This window comes from Coffea arabica, chromosome 6e (assembly GCF_036785885.1).
Source record: "Coffea arabica cultivar ET-39 chromosome 6e, Coffea Arabica ET-39 HiFi, whole genome shotgun sequence".
Taxonomy (NCBI): domain Eukaryota; kingdom Viridiplantae; phylum Streptophyta; class Magnoliopsida; order Gentianales; family Rubiaceae; genus Coffea; species Coffea arabica.
The window spans coordinates 14858078-14878077 of NC_092321.1; the positions used below are offsets into that span (position 1 = coordinate 14858078).

A 20000-nucleotide genomic window follows, 5' to 3' on the forward strand; every position below is an offset into this window, starting at 1 on the left:
ACCAAAACCCTTACCTTAACTCTATTTTCTTGACTGGTTTGAGACATTTTCAAATGTAGGCTTGGTTACCCTAATTTCTTTTGGGTTTGTCCAATCGTTTCTTTTTTCTACTTTTTGGGTTTTTCCTTTTTTTAATATCCCTATTTACAACATCTGTTCATGGATGTGGATCGATTTAATAAGAAGAAGGTTTTAATCAGGTCAAAGGAACATTAATATTATATTTAGCAATTTGTTTTTGAATTAAATGAGTTTCAGTAACTTTGCTATGTGAAGAACATACTCTGTTCATTCCACATTAGACGTCTTTCTTACCCATTAGTTCTATTAATAGAAAATTGATAGCAAAATAAAGTGGTTTTTATTGCTTTCCACAATGAACCATGAATAAGTGGTAAAAAAACTGTAAAAGGTAGTAGATTTTAAATGAGAGTTAGGCGTAAACTGTAAATAATGATAGTTCAAGGGGCAAATTGCATTTAACTCAAAGTTACTCCATCGCGATTGTAAGTCCAAGCCTGAGCATAATTCTGCAGGGTAGTGTTTCTTGAGTGAAGGGGACAAAACATAAATCTATAGTACTCTATGATTTATTTTGAGCTTTGCAGGGTAATATGCTCAATGACGTTGAAATATAATAAACTCAACCAGGGATCCATATATATAGTGCATATATTTTATAATATAAGGTATTGGGAGCTTCCAATTAAAGTTTGTTGTTGAAGATTGAAATTTCTCCAATTGCTGAAAGTGAAGCTGCCCTGCTGATTGGCTTGTTTAATCCCTTGAAACAATTGGTCCAGTTGCTGGGAGTGGATTGAGCCTTGCAACAGGGACACAAACCAAAGGATGAGCCCTGGGAAGAGTTGCACCTTTCCCCTCTTCCATGTCAATTTTGCCATCTTCTTTACCATCAACCTTCCATTCAAAACACTGGACCATAGCAGCAAGGCCTGTTTGAACAACTTGTAATGCCAGTGAAATTCCAGGGCAGCCTCTTCGGCCGCTACCAAATGGCAAGAAATGATAATTTTGTCCCCTTACATCATATTGCCCTTTTAGGTTCCTTTCTTCAATAAGAAACCTTTGTGGTTGAAAGTCATGAGGATTTTCCCAGTGCTTGGGATCTCTGGAAATAGCATAAACATTAACTAGTAGTCTAGTCTTTGCTGGTATGTGATAACCGTCAATACTGCAGTCCTCACTTGACTCTCTCAAAATGAATGGCCCGCCTGGTGGATGAAGCCTTAGTGTTTCCTTAACGACGACTTGAAGGTAAGGAAGTTTAGGAATGTCTGTTTCTTCTACCAGTCTACCTTTTCCAACGACAGAATCAATTTCTTGTGCAACATTCTCCATTACACATGGATGGTTAATTAGCTCTGCTAGTGCCCATTCCACTGCAATAGCTGATGTATCTGATCCACCGGTAAATACATCCTGTAAATGATCAAACATAGTAAATTATCAATTAGGTAGTAATATGTTAGGAAATAGCACCAGAGAAGTTGGACGGATGTCCATTTTACAGTTATGATTTTGTAGTCATTAATGACTGATATAGATGAATATCGACAAGATAATACAAAATTACCAGAATGAAAGCTTTAATGCTCTTCTGTCAATTTGAACTCAGAGTTTTCGTCTTCTGATATATCAAGTAAAATGTCAAGAAGATCCTTGGCAGGTTCACCATCAGCAGGTTGCCTTTGCTTTCTCATCTCCTGGTGATCCAGGATGATCTTTTTCAGTATCTCATCATACTTGTCGCGAACTCTCTTGAGCCTCTTTCCAAGTCCCTGCAAATCCAAGTTCTTACAAAACCAGAATAAGTCAGACAAGTTAAACTGTCCACAGAGCTCAAAACCCTCTTGAATCGCCTTCCTAACTTCCACGGCCTCAGAATCATTTCCAGAACACTTTTTGCTCATGATCATTTCTGATATCACATTATTCGTTGTTCTCATTAGCTCGGCTCGAATATCAACTGCCTTGCTAGCTTTTGCATACGTTGCAAATGATTGTATTAAATTTTTTACTTCAGAATGTCTAATGGGAAACATTAGGTCTAAGGTCCGACCTCCAAGAAGTTCAGACATGCAGAGTTTTTTCATGAATTTCCAATACGGTCCATACGGGGCGAAAGCGAAGTCCTGTGAGCCATAAGTTAAGTAGCTGATAGCAGCTATTTGAGGCCGGTTGGTGCAGAGGCCCCGTCCTGGACCCATACACGTGGCAGCCCAGGGAGGTCCGAACTGGGCCTAGACCCCCAGGCCAACGGGAACCGTCCTGCGGCCCCCCGCCGCTAGTGCTCCAAGGGGCTCCAGAGAGCAATCCCGCCGAGGTCGGGATTGCTCCCCCTCAGTGCGGGATTGAAGCTATTCTGGGCAGGTCCCGAAACGTACAGAGGTCGGGCTCCTAAGTAGGTATAAATAATAACGCACACCGGCTGCGCAAGGTACGCTCACTATTAGACAATTGCTCCCGACCGTTTTTACTTCCCGTGAACCTCACTCACCGGAAAACTAACTTGACCGTCTGAGTGCCTTCGGGGACAACCTCGGGGCCCCCCCATTGGATCACTTTCCTGTTCGTGTTTCAGGCTTAGGACGCGCTCTTCTCATCAGCACGCCGAGCTCATCAGGTCAGCTCGGTCCGGGAAAGTTTCGTGCTTCTTCAGTTGGCGCCGTCTGTGGGAACCCGAAGAAAGGTACCAGTAGTTGTGTTGATGGCGAGAACACGTTCCAAGCGAACCGTTGAGAACACCGATCCAGGAGCCGGCGAGGGGTCCCGGCGAATGGAGACCGAGGCGGCCCGGGGCCCTGGGGGCTCTGCCCTTTCAGGGGAACGGAGGCAGCAGATTTTTCAGTTCGTGACGGAGAACCTTCCCATGCTAGAAGACATAATTTGGCAAGCAAAGGAGGGGGGTGAAGCCGGGGGCGCCCAAACCTCCAAGGCGAAGGGGAAGGAGAGGGAATCACCTCCCGTTCCCTCGGAGGATGAGTCCTGGGACCAGCCCCCAGGAGGAAACGCCCACGGACTCCCCCTCGGCCGCGGACCTCGGTGGTCGGGGATAGCTAGGGGTACTCTCGCTACCGGTCTGCTGGGGGCCGACCAAGGAATTCCTCCTCGTGGAAGCTTGCGCGAAAGGAGCCTGAGCGCTCCCCCGGCCGATCTGTCAAGAGCCGGCCGCGGGACCACCCCCGGTGGAAGCCTGTCCGAGACGAGTTTGAGCAAATCCTGCGGCCGCAGTTGTACGAGAACAACTATACCACCTCGCCCTTTACCCGATAGATAGAGGACTACCCACTACCCCGGAGGTTCAAGATCCCAAATATCGAGCTGTACGACGACTCGACAGACCCGGAAGATCACCTTTCGGTCTTCCTGACCCATATGCGCCTGCAAACCGCTGCGGATAGGGTCCGCTGCAAAACCTTCCCCATGTTCCTGAAAGAGAAGGCCCGGCTCTGGTTCCAAGGTCTGGCACCGGGGTCAATCCGGAGTTTCCCCGAGCTGGCCAGGCAGTTCGCCGCCCAGTTCGTCTCCTCGAAGACGTACTCGAAAAACGTGACTCATCTGATGGCAATCAGGCAGAAGCCGGACGAGTCCTTGAGGAACTTCATGACCCGCTTCAACATGGAGAGCTTGCAGATCAGAGACAATGATGAAAAGGTTGTCATGGCCGCCTTCATGAATGGGCTCAGGGTGGAAGAGCACTTTCTCATGCTCGCCGAGAAGCCTCCCGGAGACCTGGAAGAGCTGTTAACTAGGGCTCACGCAGCCGCTAATGCGGAAGAGGCTGCTCACCTCAAAAGAGAGTCAGATCGAGAGATCGGAGATCGGAGAGAACGGGTAAACTCGCCCGAGAATAAGGACGGCCCGGCCAAGAAGAATGTTTTCGACCGGCTCTCAAAGGATAAAGCCCCCGCTCAACCGCCGCTTCCAGAAAAAGGCTACACCCCCCTGACTCGGCCCAGAGCCCAAGTTTTGACCGTTATGGAGGCGGAGGGCCTAGTGGGGCGGCCACCTAAAATGGGGACACTCCGGAACAAGAGGAATCAGGACCGGTACTGTGCCTTTCACCGTGATGTTGGGCATGATACCGAGGGATGCTGGGCCCTGCGAAAGGAGATAGAGGATCTGATCCAGCGCGGCTTCCTGGGGCGATTCGTGCAGCAAGGTCGACCAGGCCAGGAGCGCGGACGCACCTACCACGGAGACAGGGACGAGGGCCAGCGTCGCTACCGCCCTGAGCGACGTGACGTCCCTCGGGGCAACTCTCCCGACCAGGACACTTAGAACTTGGCAGGGGTAATAAACACCATATTTGGGGGTCCCACGGGAGGGGACAGCCATGCAGCTCGGAAGAACAGGCGACCTCCTCCGGAGGGGGATGACTCCTTGAAGCGCCTGCGTATGGACGAAAAGATCACCTTCGGGCCAAGGGATCCGGTTCCCCTGGCGTCTGGAAACCACGACACTATCGTGATAGACGTCGTGACCAATAACTAGCGGGTGAAGAAAGTGTACGTCGACCAGGGGAACATCCTCTTTTACCGGGTGTTCAAGGAGCTCGGCTTGGAGGACGGGCAGCTAACCCCGGTTCGGACACCGCTGGTGGGCTTCACCGGACCGCCCATCACTCCGGAGGGGATGATCACCTTGATGGTTACAGTGGGGCAGACGCCCAAATGCCGAACCATTCCCGTCAATTTCGTGGTGGTCAAACAACAATCCCCGTACAACGTGTTCCTGGGGCGGCCCGCCTTGAACACCCTCCGAGCTATCCCCTCGTCCCTCCACCTCAGCGTCAAATTCCCCACCCCGGGAGGAATAGCTGAGGTGCGGGGGGATCCAGAGGTGGCCCGACCTTGCTACTTGGCCGTGCTCCGGAGACATGAGAAGGTGGTTGCCCAAATGACCAGCTTGGAGCCCTACATCCCGGGGGAGGAGGCCCGGCAGCTGGGCACCCAGGACGAGATCGAGGAGTTCCCATTGAGAGAGGACAGGCCCGACCAGATCCTCCGTGTTGGTGCGTCGCTACCCCCCGAAGAGAAGGAGGGCTTGAAGGTCCTGCTAAGGGAGTACGCCCAGGTTTTCGCATGGACGGTAGAGGACATGCCTAGGATTTCAACTGACCTGGCTGTCCACCACCTCAACGTAGACCCCCGTTTCAAGCCAGTGAAGCAGAAGAAATGGAGTTTCGCCCCAAAGAGAAATGAAGTGATCAGGAAGGTGGTCGGGAAGTTATTGGAATCTAAAATCATCTTGGATGTGTACTACCCGACCTGGTTAGCCAACCCCGTCCTGGTGAAGAAGGAGGGCCAGTCCTGGAGGATGTGCGTGGACTTTACAGATCTCAATAAAGCCTGTCCGAAGGACTGCTTCCCCTTGCCAAGGATCGACAGGTTAGTAGACTCTACTGTTGGTTTTGACGTTTTGTGTTTCCTGGATGCTTTCAAGGGATACCACCAGATAGAGATGGCCGAAGAAGACCGGGAGAAAACCTCCTTCATCACCGAGGAAGGAAGTTACTGCTACCGGACCATGCCGTTTGGGCTAAAGAACGCTGGAGTCACCTACCAACGTCTGGTCAACAAACTATTCCAGAATCAGATCGGCAAGAGTATGAGGTCTACGTGGACGATATGATCGTCAAGAGCCGGACTGGTCGGCAGCTTGTCCCCGATCTTAGGGAAATCTTCAACATTCTGCGGGAAAATCGGATTGGGCTGAACCCAAAGAAATGTACTTTCGGGGTTAGGTCGGGAAAGTTCCTGCTCTTCCTGGTCTCCCGAGAGGGGATCCGGGTCAACCCGGATAAGCTCCAGGCCATCATGGACATGGCCCCCCCGAGGAGCGTCAAGGAGGTCCAACGGCTCGCGGGAAGAATGGCCGCCCTAAACAGGTTCCTCTCGCGCTCCGTGGTGAGAGGGCTGCCCTTCTTCCTAATGCTGAAAGCGTCGAAGGACTTCCAGTGGACGGAGGAGTGCCAGACAGCCTTCACCGACCTAAAAGCATACTTGGCTGAGCTTCCTGCTCTGACCGCCCCGGAGCAGGGAGAGACTCTATTCCTATACTTGTCTGCTTGCAGCGAGGCCGTTAGCGCGGTTTTGGTGCGGGAGGACAGGGGGGCTCAACGGCCAATATACTATGTTAGCCGAGCTCTACAAGGGCCGGAGCCGAGGTACACGCCGGCGAAAAAATTGGTTCTCGCCTTGGTGCACGCCGCCCGGAAGCTCCGACCTTACTTCCAAACCCACAGCATTACTGTCCTGACGGATCAACCCTTACGGCAGATACTCACAAAACCCGAGGTCTCGGGCAGAATGACCAAATGGGCCGTCGAACTGGCCGAGCACGACATCGGCTATCAGCCTCGCACCGCTATCAAGGCTCAGGCCCTGGCAGACTTCCTCGCCGAGGAAGCCAGTCTGTCCTTGACCGAGCCAAGCTCCGTGCCCGAGGAGGCGCGGTTGGAAGAGCCGTGGGTATTATTCGTAGACGAGGCCTCAAGTAAGGAAGGGAGCGGAGCTGGCTTGCTGCTCACCTCGCCCACCGGAGAAGAGCTGACCTACGCTCTCAGATTTGACTTCCCGGCATCCAACAATGAGGCTGAGTACGAGGCATTATTGACAGGATTGCGGATAGCCAACCAGATGGGTATAACCGCGATCAGAGTCCGGAGCGATTCTCAACTGGTAGTCTACCAAGTCCGCGGGGAGTACGAGGCTAAGAAGGATGTCATGAAGAAATATTTGGCTAAGATGCAGGAGGCGATGAAGTTGTTCGACCTCTTTGAGATCGAGCGAGTGCCAAGGTCACAGAACAAGCGAGCGGACGCCCTGTCGAAACTGGCGTCCTCCTCGTTCGCCCACCTGAGCAAGGAAGTCTTAGTGGAGGTAGTTAAACAAAAAAGCATTGACCAGGTCCCGGTCTTGGCTATAGACAGTCCAGCCACTTGGATGACCCCCTCGTGGACTTCCTCAGCTCGGGTGCCCTCCCAGTGAACAAGACCGAGGCTCGCCGACTCCAACTCAGAACTGCAAAGTACGCCTACGCCGGGGGGACCCTCTACAGGAGGTCGTATTTGTCTTCCTGGCTAAAGTGCGTAACTCCCGAGAAGAGTGACTATGTCCTCCGAGAAGTTCACGAGGGCCTGTGCGCGGCGCATGTGGGGTCTCGAGTGTTGGCCAAAAAATGTCTGCTCCTAGGCTACTACTGGCCCTCGGTGTTCCGGGATGCCGCGGCTCTGGTCCAGAAATGCCGGGCTTGCCAGGTGCACACCCCGCTGCGTCACTAGCCCGCTCAGGAAATGGTCCCCATCCACGGTCCTTGGCCCTTCGCCCAGTGGGGAATAGACCTCCTCGGTCCCTTTCCCCGGGCTCCCGGAAGGTACGAACACCTCGTGGTGGCCATCGACTATTTTACAAAGTGGATGAAGGCCGAACCCCTGGCCACTATCTCCGAAAGGGCGATTCAGAAGTTCTTCTGGAAGAACATAGTCTGCCGCTTCGGGATCCCGCATGTCTTGATATCCGACAACGGGCGACAGTTTGCTGAAAATCCCTTCAGGAGCTGGTGCGCCGAGCTCGGAATTTGCCAAAACTTCACCTCAGTCGGACATCCCCAGGCCAACGGTCAGGTAGAGAATGCAAATCGAACCATTCTGCAAGGGCTTAAGACTAGGTTGGAACTAGCCCAATCTAACTGGCTGGATGAACTCACTAGCGTCCTCTGGGCTTACTGCACTACGCCTAGGACAGCCACTCACGAAACCCCGTTTTCCCTGACTTATGGGGCGGAGGCGGTGGTGCCCGCATAGGTCGGCCTTCCCTTGCCCCGGACACAGAAATTCGTTGCGTCAGCCAACGAAGAGGAACTGAGGTGCAATTTGGACATGCTGGAGGCTAAGCGTGAGGAGGCGGCGATACGGATGGCTAAGTATAAAAGCCAACTCGCCCGCTATCATAACGCGAGAGTGAAGAATACACAGTACCAGTTGGGAGACCTCGTCCTAAGACAGAACTCAGTCAGCCGAGCTCATAACTCCAACAAGCTCGGTCCGAACTGGAAGGGGTCGTACAAGGTCATCGAGACAAGCCGGGCTGGATACTGTAGGCTTGCGAAGCTAGACGGAGTAGAGGTACCCCGCACCTGGCACTTCTTGAATTTGCGGTTGTTCATAGGATAGGTTGGTCCAGGATATCTTACTGTATTCTTTGAGATTTTCGTATCAGTTCATCGTTGAATAAATGCTCAGTTTTCACGTTTTACATCCCTTTTTATTATCAATGTCGTTTAACTTTTCACTTCTACACTAGCACACTCAGATCAAGCTAAGTGTCCTAGCGGGGGGCTGAGGAGTGAGAAATTGTAAAAAGGTGGAATGCCTTTCGAGTCTGAGAGATCGGCGTTCGACCCAGGAGGTCGGCATGATTATCTTTGACGCTCGACTCAGGAGGTTGGCAGGATTCGTAACGGGTAGAATGCCTTTCAAGTCTGAGAGATCGACGCTCGACCCAGGAGGTCGGCATGATTATCTTTGACGCTCGACCCAGGAGGTTGGCAGGATTGGTAATGGATGGAATGCCCTTCAAATCTGGGAAATCGACGCTCGACCCAGGAGGTCGGCATGATTACCTTTGAAAATTTTTTGGCGCTCGACCCAAGAGGCCGGCAGCTAAGGGACAAATTCAGATAGTGAATCAATGGAATGCCTTTGAAATTTGAGGACGGATGCTCGACCCAGGAGGTCGGCAGAACTGTCTTTAGAACTTTGCCGCTCGACCTAGGAGGTCGGCGCAGCTTAAAAGAGCCTTAGGACCGGTGCCCGGCCCAGGAGGTCGGCTCGCCTCCCAGATTGTGGGAGCTGGGTTGTTAGTTAGTTTGGTAGTCTAGGGGAACCCCAGTTTGTCGTCCTTTGGCAAACTGTTTACAGTTAGGCGGATGCTCGACCCAAGAGGCCGGCACACTGTTTCAGTAAATCAGGTTTGACGTTCGACCCGAGAGGTCGGCGTAACTTAAAGCCTAGAAGTTTGGTGTTCGGCCCAGGAGGTCGACGCGTCACTCCAGTTATCAGAATTCGATTGCTAAATCAGCCTGATGGTTTGATGGTTGGGTGTTCCTGACAACTTGGTCGTTGGCCTAAAGGGCGATAGATGCTCGACCCAAGAGGTCGGCACGCTTCCTTGGTGGATTTATTTGGGGCTCGACCCGGGAGGTCGGTGTTCCTTTTCGGTTACTAGGGTTCGCCGCTAACAAAGAGTTGAGGGTAAAATCAGATAGTTTCATTCAAATTTCATCTCATATATACATTCAGACCCTATCTATTACAAAGCCTACCGAGCTATACAAGGAAAGGAAAACCTAGCTATGCCTTCTTCTTGCTGGCGACCTGCTTGAGGTGGGAGATGAAGGTACACCTTAAGCATGTTGAGAGGTGGGAGCTGAAGGTACACCTTAAGCATGTTGAGAGGCGGGGGGAGAAGGCTGTTAAAAAGGATGTCCGCGGAGATCGTGAACTGCGGGGCATGGCCACATCCTTATAAGGGGATGGAAAGGGTTTCTGGAGTGGTCACTGCCTTAGGCCACCGGCTCCTTCCCGGAAGCCCTGCCAGGGGTCTCCTCCTCCTCCAGGGGAAGCTCCGGCAGCTCGGCCCCCACGTCGCTCCTGCCCACTAGGTCCTTCAGGGCATGCCCTTTGCAGTACCCGTCGAAGAGCCAGTCCAGCTTCCCCTCGGTCGAGGGGTTGTAGTCCTTGAAGTCAGCCAAGTTGAAGCCGGGCGGGTTGAGGCCCTTCACCTGGTCCAGGGCCCGCGTGACGCCGACCTGCATATCACGTTGTTGGTTAATGTCATAAGATGCACCCCCAGATCACACACCTTTCCCTGTCCAGAGCACTTAACAAGGGTTTCCAACAACTTCATCGTCTCCTCCCTCCGGATATCCATGAAACGGTTAACCTGTGGCATCGAAAGAAGCTCAGTCATGCATAGTTTCTTCATGAAACGCCAATACGCGCCATATTCTGCGAAAATGAACGTGCAGTCTTCATATATGTTGAACACAGAGGACTTTAATTCGGGTCTTGAAACGAAATTCATCTCGTTATCTTTCAGCATTTCTTTAGCAATGATTGCATTAGTAACAATAATGCTACTTTTGGAACCAAGACGGAGCCGCATGAGGGGACCATAGCGGGCGGCCAGGGCTTGGAAAGACTTGGACAATGCTGGACCAAGTAAATGGAGATGTCCAACCAAAGGCAATGCCGGAGGGCTGGGAGGGTGTCGGATTTGAGTTTTGGATATCGGCCATTGTTTAACGTTGGAACGGAAAAGGTAGACCGTAAAGGACCAAACAAACAGCAGAAGAAAATAAAAGAGGATATCCGAGACAAGAATCATGGTTTGCATTCAATAATTCGATCGATATTTTTTCTCCTACCACATCAGTGATATGCTTATATTGAGTGAATGAACTATGAGAAACAAACTCAGAAACCGGCTACAGATAAAACGGTAGACAGATTTAGAAGTGCCCTTAGTATATGTGGAGCAAAGCAAGCACTAGTGTGGTTTTTCAAAGAGGTAATGTGGTTTTTCAAGAAGTTGTATTGGGCCGGAACAAAGTCCCTATCAGAAGTAAATGTAGAAGTATGTGAGACAAAGCAATAAGCCTAATATACATATAAACATTAACTTTCAGAAACGACACTTTCTTTGGCTAGAAGTTCCCTATTAGAAAGTTTCTTTGCAACACAAAAGATTCACTAGCTTGTTTTTTTTTTTGCCAGAGAGAAAACTGGATGCTTAGTTGTCCCTGTCGTTGATTCTTGAAGTTGGATGTCACATTTCCATAGGATGGCCGAAATGTAGACAACCAAGTCCCACCAAACAAGACCAAGCCCTTGTCTCAAGTTCTCAGCTTGTTGGTAAAACACAATACCGACTCGCAAGTTGCAATGCACCAAATTTGGGGCCTGCAGAAGGCAACTATTCTCCTTGGCTGATTGGTTGATTTAATTGAAGGAGATTATCTTACCTCTGCAATCAGCATTGCCGGTGGCCTTTCATCACTTTGAGCAAACTGGAAATTCATCAAGCAATCATTAGTTATCGTACAGGTTGGCATGCCACGATCGAAATAATTTCTTCAAACGCATTCTATGATTGACAATAGAGACATTTGAACTGTCGGAAATAAAGATTGGATTTGCACCATTGTTAATGTATGCTTACTGAGGAGGGTATTTCCAACTCGGCTAGAGCTGTTCCGACTGCTTCGGCCTCCCACCATCGGCCTCGACTTCGGCACAGTTATTGCCTCGGCCAAGGCTCTCACTCAGCAAGCCGAAGCCAAGGATAATGACCTCTGACACCTCTGACACCTCTGGCACTTCTGATAAAGCTGCTCTGACCTGCGCCGCCTGACACAACTATTTCGGCGCACCTTTCGGCAGAGTCCATTATGTCTCCTTGATACACTGGCCCTGCCGGATCTCTAGGGACCTGTGCAAGCAGTCCCTCTCTCCTATCCGACTCCTATAAATACTCAACACCTCCACTGAGGAGGGGGATGACCAAAATTCTGGTAAAGGCATATTAGTCTTCTCTACTCATTACTCTTTTATTCCCGAACTAACTTAAGCTTCGGAGTTACACCGGGGACTCTAGTCCCTCCTACAATTTAAGCAGGTGACCTCGTCTGAGATAACCACCCAGTATAAGAGGCCTTCTCCAGCTCGGGTGACTCACTCCAGCAGGACAAAAACGACCTCTTCAATTGGCGCCGTCTGTGGGAAGCGCGAGAATACCAAAATATGAAGCCTACGCGTTCTAAGAGCAGGAAGGCTCTCACCATTGGTGCTGAGCAAAGCAATGCAGCTCAACCGGAAGATATTTCAGAAGGGCAGGAGCCCCCAAGAACTCACCCCGCAAACGAAGAGGCCATAACACGTATGGCCGAGTTTGTAACAGAGAACCCCAACATCTTTGAGGAGTTGGGGAGATATTTAAAGAGGCAAGGCAAGCAGAAGGCTGAGTCCTCTAAAAAAAAATCAGATGGGTCTCCCGAAGGTTCATCTGACGAAGAATCTGATGGAAGGCGCCTAAGCCGAAGTGTCTCAAAGCGGGCATTTTCTAAGGCCACTTCTAAGGTAGCTTCCATGACCAAGGCATTTTCCCGAGGACTCCTAGGGCGACGACCTGAGGAGGAACCTCGGCCCCTGGGAATACCCGGGGTAAATTACATGAGGGCCCCGCCCTTCACTGATGACATTAACGAGGAAAGGCTTCCTCCAAACTTCAAGCTTCCCTCTATACCATCTTATGACGGCCGAGGTGATCCTGAGAATCACATCCACGCCTTCATCTCGGCTTTCCGTTTATACTGCATCCCTGACCCAGTCATATGCCGAGCTTTTCCAGTGTTCCTCCAGGGCACTGCTCGAAAATGGTTCTGGGGATTAGAACCTAGGAGCATCTCCACCCTGGGGGAACTGGTGGAAAGAATCCTCCATCGATTCATCTCCTCCCGACCTACGACCAGGACCTCGGCTTATCTGCTGAATTTGCAGCAGAACCCGGGGGAGTCACTTCGGTCGTACGTCCAGAGGTTCCATGAGGAGTGCGTACAAATACCTAACCCCAATGAACAAGTCACTATTGCTGCATTCACTCATGGGCTTGTATCTGGAGTGTTCAACACGGGGATCCACAAGAAGTATCCCCGTAGACTCCACGAACTGTGGTTGAAGGTCGAGAAGGGCATACAGGCCGAGGACCTCAATCGCATGAAGAAAGAAGTCCAAGCTGCTCGCCCAAGGGCCGACCCCCGAAAAGCAAAGGAGCTTGGCCGAGGTGAATCTGGGACTGGAAACGGCTTCCAGAGTCCCGGCCGAGATCGCCGTAGTGTGTTCGACAGGATCTCTAAGGGGAAGTCGCCCATCCCAGAGTCTGAACTGACTCCCCTGAACACCTCCCGATCCCGCGTGCTGTCTGTAATGGAACAAAACAACCTCGGAAAGGCCCTCCCAAGATGTGGGGCAGCAAAGACAAGAGGAACTCGAACCTCTACTGTCTGTATCACCGGGACATCGGACATGAAACAGAGCACTGCAACGATCTCAAAAAGGAAATTGAGAACCTCATCCGACAAGGCCACCTCAAGCAGTTCATCCGCCGAAGTGGAGGACAGTCGCGTGATGAGAATCGACGCGATAAGCGGGGTGACCAACGCCGTGATGAGAGGCGGACGTCAAGAAGCAGTTGCCGACCTCCCGAGGATCCTAGGGAGCCGAAAAGGCCACCCGGAGACGGATCCTCAGGTCAAAGACTGGGATATGGGCCAAATATTGCCGGAGTCATTAACACCATTGCCGGCGGTCCGACGGGAGGAGATAGCCAGAACTCCCGGAAGAGGACCTACAGACAAGCCAACCCGGATCAGGAAGAGCTAAATTCTCGCCTGTCCGAGGTGATCGCTTACGGGCCCAGTGATCCCGTCCCAGCTGCCTCCAGCAGTCATGAGGCCTTGGTGATCGAGATCCTCACCAATAACTACCTCGTGAAAAAGGTCTACATTGACCCGGGAAGCTCAGTTGACGTCATGTACCTCCGCACCTTTGAGAGCCTTAAACTGGCCAGGGAGTGCATGACCCCGGTGAGAACCCCTCTTGTCGGGTTCGGGGGACACATTGTGCACCCCGAAGGGATGGTGGCTCTGACGGTAACTGTGGGACATCACCCCCGCTGCAGAACCATCCCCGTCAACTTCGTAGTGATTAAGTCTGATTCGCCATACAACCTACTCCTAGGTCGACCTACACTTAATGCCCTACGGGCCGTATACTCTACTTACCATTTAAGCTTCAAATTTCCCACTCCTGCTGGGGTGGCCGAGGTCAGCAGCAACGTCTGCGCTGCCCGAGAGTGCTACCTCGCCACCTTACAAGCAGCCTCTCCATCAACCTCCGGAGCGAGGCCTGAGAAAAGGTCGAATATCCTCTCTATAGATAGCATTGATCCCCAGCGAGTTGAGAAGATTCCGAGGCTGGAGACTGGGGATGAGGTGGAAGAACTCCCTCTGGACCCCACGAAGCCTAATCAGACAGTTCGCGTTGGTACCCGACTGCCCGATCCTGTTAAAAGAGACACGGTAGACCTCCTCAGAAAGTACTGGGACGTCTTCGCGTGGGCCGCGGAGGAGGTTCAAGGAGTTCCGCATCACCTCATGATACATGAGCTGAATGTCGATCCCCAAATCCGCCCGGTCAAACAAAAACAAAGGCACCTCGGCCCTGAGCGTAGCCGAGCTGTGGGCGAAGAGGTAGATAAGCTCCTCCCTGCAAAGATCATCCGGGAGGTCCAATATCCGACCTGGTTGTCCAACCCGGTCATGGTAAAGAAGGACACCGGGGCCTGGAGAATGTGCGTCGACTTCACCGACCTCAACAAGGCTTACCCCAAAGATTGTTACCCATTGCCTAAGGTCGACACCTTGGTGGACTCGGCAATGGGATATGAAGTCCTCTGCTTTTTTGTCGCCTTCAAAGGGTACCACCAGATCGGAATGAGTCCGGAGGATCAGGAAAAGACCGCCTTCTATACTGACAAAGGCACATATTATTACACCACCATGCCTTTCGGACTAAAGAATGCCGGGGCCACGTATCAACGCTTGGTTAACCAAGCTTTTAAATTTCAAATCGGCCGGACTGTCGAGGCTTACGTAGACGATGTCCTCTTGAAGAGCCAGACAACCTCCACATTCCTGGCCGACCTGAAAGAAGTACTGGAAGTCCTTCGGGAGACACGAATGATGCTGAACCCCAAGAAATGTGTTCTCGGGGTCACTTCGGGAAAGTTCCTGGGCTACCTCGTCTCTAGGCGGGGTATTGAAGCAAATCCGGACAAGGTGAGGGCCATCCAAGAAATGTCCTCACCACGGTGTATCCGTGACGTCCAGAGACTGACAGGGCGGTTGGCCGCCCTGAACCGATTTTTATCGCAGTCAGCCTCCAAGGCACTACCATTCTTCAAAGTCCTCAAGAAAGCTGACAAATTTTCCTGGACGGAAGAGTGCCAACAGGCGTTTGAGCAGTTAAAGGATTACCTCAACCACCTCCCAACACTCACCTCACCTCGCCCAGGGGACAAGTTATTCTTGTACTTGTCCGCTGCAGCTGAAGCTGTGAGTGCCGTACTGATAAGGGAAGAAGGTGTCCAAACATCTGTTTATTATGTCAGTCGAGTCCTCCGAGGTCCGGAGACCAGGTACACTCAGGCGGAGAAACTTGTGCTGGCCTTAATTCATGCAGCTCGTAGGCTTAAGCCCTACTTCTTAGCCCATCACGTCTGTCTGCGGACAGATCAACCACTTCGGCAGATCCTGTCGCGACCGGAAGCCTCTGGACGCCTCACCAAGTGGGCCATCGAGTTGGGAGAGTACGACTTATCTTATGAGCCCCGCACGGCAATTAAAGCCCAGGCTCTCGCAGATTTCCTGGCCGAGCTCACTTATCTTGAGGAAGTGAATGAGACCATCCCGGCTACCACCCAAGCTGTCACCTCGTCCACCGCCGAGCCTCAGCACTGGACTTTGCATGTAGATGGCTCATCCAATAGCGAGGGTAGTGGAGCCGGCTTGCTCCTCGAAGATCCTCAAGGAGAAGTTTGTTCGTATGCCCTGAGGTTTGACTTCGCAGCCTCAAATAATGAAGCCGAATACGAAGCTGTTATCGCCGGCCTGCAACTAGCTCGAAGGATGGGGGCCGCGCACATCCTGATCTATAGTGACTCCCAACTCGTTGTGTGCCAGATACTTGGTAAATACGAGGCCAGGGATGAGGTGATGCATCGGTACCTCTCCAAGGTTCTCCAATTGGCGGCACACTTCGAGTCTTTTGCAATCCAAAGAATACCGCGGTCACAAAATAGGAGGGCTGACGCTCTCTCCCGGCTTGCTTCTACCTCCTTCTCCGATCTGAACAAGACAGTCCTCGTAGAAGTTTTAGATGAGCCGGGGTATTTAGCCGAGGTCGTGTACCCCGTCTACTCAGGGGACACCTGGATGGGGCCCTTGACTCGATATCTCAGCCAGGGTGAGCTCCCAGAAGACCGAGCTGAATCACGGAAGATCCAACGAAAAGCAGCTCGGTACACCCTCTGGCAGGGTCTCTTGTACAAGAAGTCCTACTTCGACCCATGGCTACGGTGTATCACCCCGGAAGAGGCCGAGAGAATCCTCGAGGACATTCATAAGGGACTCTGTGGTGCCCACGTCGGCTTCAGGATGCTCGTAAAGAAAGCTTTGCTTCTCGGGTACTTTTGGCCCACCATGAGGGTGGATGCCCAGGTCAAGGTTCTTTGTTGTCATTCTTGTCAACACCATGCCCCTGAGCACCACCAACCAACTAATCTTATGATTCTCATCACCTCACCATGGCCGTTCGAGCAGTGGGGGACGGACATAATCGGTCCATTCCCCAGAGCCCCAGGCAACTATGCCTACGTGGTGGTGGCAGTAGACTATTTCACTAAGTGGGTCGAAGCAGAACCCCTGAGAAGCATCACCGGAATGGCTGTTCAAAAATTTTTCTGGAAAAACGTGGTCTGTCGCTTCGGACTACCTCGAGTTGTGATCTCGGATAATGGAAGGCAGTTCGCTGATAACCCTTTCAAGGCGTGGTGCGAGAACTTGGGGATTAAGCAACACTTCACCTCGGTGGGGCACCCCCAGGCGAATGGACAAGCCGAAAACTTCAACCGAACTCTCCTCCATGGCCTCAAGACCAGACTTCACCGGGCTGGATCATCGTGGATGGAAGAGCTCCCCAGCGTGCTGTGGTCCTATCGGACTACGCCGAGGTCGGCGACTCAAGAAACACCATTTTCCCTAACTTATGGGTCCGAGGCTGTCGTTCCATCCGAGTTCATCACGCCTAGTCCACGGATGGCTGCGTATGCTGCCGAAGTCAATGAAGAGAAGCGACGAGTTGACCTCGACCTCGCCGAGGAGAGGCGTGATATGGCCGCGGTCAAAGTGGCGATCTACAAAAATATCCTAGCTGGCTATTACAATACTCGGGTCAAGAATTTAAGATTCAGTCCGGGAGACCTTGTGCTCCGGAAGAACTCGGTAAGCCGAGTTGAGCCTCAGGGAAAACTCAACCCAAAGTGGGAAGGACCATATCGTGTTGTTGAGTCCAGCCAAAACGGATATTGTAAACTAGCCTACCGAGATGGTTCGCGGGTGCCCCGAACTTGGCATGCTGGGAACCTTAAGTTGTATTACCCTTGAGGGGTACGTATTTTTATATCTTACTTCTTTAAGTTATTTCTCACTTATTCTCATTTTATTCTAAGTGAAAAATAAGGGGACAAAGCAGTAGTCAAAAAGAAAAACTGAACTCAATCAAAAAGAAGGCAAAAATATGCAAGACTAAAAAAGGCAACTTTATTAAAGTTCATGAAGCCGAGGTCATTCATAACCTCGACTCCCGATTACAAGAGCTAATGACCGAGGTTATCTACGACCTCGGCCCACCTATTGCAAAAATAGATGCTTATCCGGGGTTCTGGCCCCCCATGGTCTCGCCGCCTGCCTCGGCATCCTGTTGTCCTTCCTCTCCTCCACCAGCCTGACCCTCTTCGGCACTGTCATCATCCGGCTCGAACTCCTGGAGCCACTTATTGAACTCAGCACGGACTTCGGCCAGGTCCCTTCCAGCCTGGATGCCCTCACCCACGCGGTCGCATAATTTCTTGGCATCCTCGTTGTAGTGCGAGGCACTCTGAAGGGACTCCAGTTGCTCAGGGGAAAGGAAGGAGGCCGCGTCATTGATGGCCGAAGTGTAGCCGAGCATGAAGCTCGGCCGAGTTAACTCGCCGAGATCACGGATGAAGGACTCTGACTTCCGGAACGCTTCCACGGTGGTGGCCCCGGCTGTGTCTATGGCCACCTTGGATGATTGTTCTTCCTGAGCTCTCTTCTCCCTCTCCTCATCAAGAGCAGTTATGAGGGAGTTATTCGAGACCTCGGCTTTCTTCTTCACTGCCTCGGCCTTGTCACGTGCCAGCTCGGCGGCCTTTAGTTTCCCTTCCAGATCGGTGATTTTCTTCTGGAGCTCGGCTGGTGACTCGTAAGTTTCTATAAAGTCCCCGAAGCGCTGATGCATCTCTGCAAAGAACGCCGTGGTGAAGGCCCAGGACACCGCGGTGCCCTGCATCAGCTCGGCTGGATTGAGTTTCCTGGTGTAAGTATTGTCCCGTGGCAGGACCGAATTCACCAGGAGCTCGTGTGCAACTCGGGGGTCCTTGCAGCGGTCATTGACGTTGACATCCCACTCCGGGCAAAATTGTGCCCCGGAGTACCTCTTGTCCTCCCCGGCTGCTAGAGAGGGCACGTGGTGGAGGTTGAACAACGAGTTCCCCGAGATGGAGTCGCCCTGGACCACGGTTGCACCTCGACCCCGGCCCCGAGGTTGAGAGGCTATGGTTACTGCATGGGATGGAACTCCCACTGGAATGGACGCTTTGGATCTTCCCGGCGTGCCCGAGGTGTGCGACCCCTCTCCTATAATCACCACGGCTGGTTCGTGAGTGCCTGCCGCGGCAGTAGTCTTCTTGACCTGCCTGGAAGAGGACTCACCAGCGTCCTTGTGCTTTTTTGCTGGCCTCTTCGCTACCTCGACCTCTCCCGAGGTAATCAGGTCGGAAACCTTCACCACTGCAAAGAATGAAATAGAGTCAGTTAGAATTCAAGAAGAATAAACAAAGGAGGGGAATGGAAAATTACAATGTATTTTTAGCCTAGTAGAAATGAGGATGGTGTGATCCGAGCTGATCAAGGCTCGGCTGAGCTCGCCCTCCACGAGCACCCTTTCAGGGAAGTCCCAACAATTAATCTTCAGGCCCGACCCCGTCAACTTTTGGAAGTTGCGTTCTTCCAATTTGCCCGGGGAGGTTTCTTTAACCGAAGTGGGAGGTCTCCACCAGAATCCCCTGGGGAAGTCCTCAGCCGGGACGAAGAAGAAGTTCCTCTTCCACTCCTTTATTGAGCTCGGGGCATCATATACCAACTTTGGGACCTTGTTCCCAAAGTAGAACCTCCCCTTCTCGCTCCCGCTGTTCTTAAGTGAGTAACAACGACGGAAGAGGTTGACGTTCGGCTCTATCTCCTGATGTCGGCAGAGTAGCTGGAAGCCGACGAGGATGCGAATTGCATTTGGGGTGAGTTGAGTAATCCTCACCCCCCAGTACCGCAGGCAGTCCCGAAGAAACCTTGTAGTTGGCACCCTAAGCCCGGCCTCCAGCTGCTCTACGTAGATGGCTACCCTACCCTTCGGAGGCAGAGCGGCGGACTGATGTGGGCGCGGCAGGTAGACACTGTAATCCCTCCTCCACGGGTACTTGCGGATCACCTCGGCTATGGAATCTTGGTCCATCGCACTGATGAAGGCCGGCATCTGACCATAGTTTAGCGTGGCCACGTGTGGAGGAGTGGATGGCTCTTGTACACCCACGTCGATTGGAACTTCATTCCCGAGGTCATCATTGTACAAGACCTCGGGCTCGACCTCAATCTCTTCGGCCTGTTCCTCCGGAGACTCGGCTCGGCGAGATGTCTCCGCACCTCCTCCCCGGGCTTGGTAAGAAGCTTCCGCACCTCCTTCCTCGGCGTCGGATGCGGTTTTCTCCTCGGAAGGGCCGGGCCTCTCCGCCTCGGTGAAGTCTGGCCTCACCGTCTCTTTGTGTGTGCGAGCTGTTCTAGCCATTAATACAGAAAGAAGAAGTGAACTTACTTAGAAGATACGAAGTGAAGAAGTTGCTGAGGAAGATGTAGGTTGGAAAGATTGCCGAAGTGAAGAAGCAAATAGACAGAGCTCTGAGGTGATTTCAAATTTTGGTAAAGAATGGAACGGTGAAAAGAAACCCCTATTTATAGGCAGCAGGGGAGGGAACCGAAGAGACGCGATCTTTGGGATTCCCTAA

General features: G+C 52.0%; 1 pseudogene; it reads right to left on the reverse strand.

Moving 5' to 3' along the window:
• Window positions 1-777: 777 nt before the first annotated feature.
• On the reverse strand, window positions 778-10412 carry LOC113696442 (3,9-dihydroxypterocarpan 6A-monooxygenase-like; annotated as a pseudogene).
• Between the last annotated feature and the right edge of the window lie 9588 nt (window positions 10413-20000).